The 1833-nt window shown below is 47.7% G+C and overlaps 1 long non-coding RNA gene across 1 annotated transcript; it reads left to right on the top strand.

Moving 5' to 3' along the window:
• Nucleotides 1-259: 259 nt before the first annotated feature.
• Nucleotides 260-1459, top strand: LOC103882140. Its single transcript, XR_643848.3, has 2 exons — nucleotides 260-339; nucleotides 1137-1459. It is a non-coding gene; the product is annotated as an uncharacterized LOC103882140 (long non-coding RNA).
• The last annotated feature ends 374 nt before the right edge of the window (nucleotides 1460-1833 follow it).

Genomic DNA, 1833 nt, shown 5'->3' with positions numbered 1-1833 from the left:
ACAGCTGATGCTGTGAACTGTAAAGAATCTGAGCTAATTTGGTCCTCCCCTTTCTCCCATCCATTGCAGACTTCGGCCATGGCGCGTGAGCATTAGAAAACAACTTGTCGCCCACTCAACTCTCTTTCTCATTCTTAAAGGAAAATATTTATATTATGCCACAGAAAGGGTTTCCATGGCAGTGATGACTGTAACACTGTTGCCTTAGCAACCACTTGAGTCCATCTTGAATGATCTGAATCCCCTTCACAGACAAATAAGGAAAATCTGTCGAAAGTGCCATTCCACTGGTGGGAAGTCCTGGAAGACAGTTTTCTCGCGCCCTCATTCTCCCTCCAGGTCCATCCCCCCAACCCCCCAGTACATATCCCCTAACACTCACTAGGGAACTTTCCATATTTGCTGCTCTTTAAAGAGCTTGCCCTTGCCCTTCTCCTAGTGATTAGACCCTAATCCACCATGGAGACGCTGCCCGGAGCTCTCCAAAGGGTTAAGGACTGGCGGGCAGAGCCATGCCAAAGACAACAGGAGACAGAATAAATACACAGATCATCCTTTTTATAGAGCCTTGCTCTTGCCCCTGGAGACTGGGTGCACTTTTTTCTCTGTCAGTCCCGAGCAACTCTGAGGGGAGAGTTTTATGGGAAAGACCAGTCTTCCTTGAGGTGCAGCTCTCAGTCACAACAGGTGGGCAGGTTGCCTCTTGAGCCTCAGTTTCCTCATCTGTAGGATAAAGGGGTTGAGTGGAGGGTCCTTCTGGCTCTTACACTCTAGGAATTTGGGGGAATCAAGAATGTATCATCTGGCCGAGCATGGTGGCTCACGCCTGTAATCCCAGCACTTTGGGAGGCCGAGGTGGGTGGATCACTTGAGGTCAGGAATTCCAGACTAGCATGGCCAATGTGGTGAAACCCCATCTCTACTAAAAATACAAAAATTAGCAAGGCGTGGTGGTAGGCACCTGTAATCCCAGCTATGTGGGCGGCTAAGGCAGGAGGATCGCTTGAACCCAGGAGGCAGAGGTTGAGAGGTTGCAGTGAGCTAAGATTGAGCCACCACACTCCAGCCTGTGCGACAGAGCGAGACTCTGTCTCAAAAAGAAAAGAAAAGAATGTATCATCTTCTTTCTCCCAAAGTCATCAGATTTCTTGAAGCATGCCTACAGAGAACTCAGATAGGACATCAGGACAAGTGACATCCTGGAGTGACAGGGAGCACACCAGCATTCACAGGGAGGTGCGTCTTCCCCCATCACACACATGGGCACAGGGGAAAAGCGTCATCCACATCAGCGGCAGCAGCGCTAACAGGACCATAGGCACACACTGCAGACCAGGCCACTCCAACTCAACGTCTTTCACTGGAGAAGGTGCCCCCACAGGCTGATTAAATCAATAAATGAGCCCTCTCAGGAAAGCAGCGACTTTTCTCCCGGAGGAAATGTTTTCAGTGCAATTCATATCCATCTCTGGAGTTTTCTTTGCCTCTTTCCTTATTGAAAAACAGCTTGAAAAGCTAGAAATGCTGACCTGTTTTCTTTCATTCGTCTTCCTGCTTCTTACTGAAAGGGAGAAAGCTGTTTCGAGAGAGAAGAGAGCAGTTTAAATCATTTTTATAATTTTACTAGCCAGCAAGAAAATCACTTTACTGGTTTTGTATGGAGACTAGGAGAAATGGAACAAAACATGGGTGGAGGGGCGGGGAGAGAAAAGAAAAGGAGAAGCTAATGCCGCTTTAGGAGGAAGCTGAAATACCTCTTCACCAAACCCCTTCTTGGAAAGTGTAATATCTACAAAAGCCACTTCAGACATTTTCAGACTTCTGACCTAACTG

Source organism: Papio anubis, chromosome 2, assembly GCF_008728515.1.
Source record: "Papio anubis isolate 15944 chromosome 2, Panubis1.0, whole genome shotgun sequence".
Taxonomy (NCBI): domain Eukaryota; kingdom Metazoa; phylum Chordata; class Mammalia; order Primates; family Cercopithecidae; genus Papio; species Papio anubis.
Note: the sequence above shows the minus strand (reverse complement) of the source record. Positions and strands in the feature narration are given on the sequence as shown.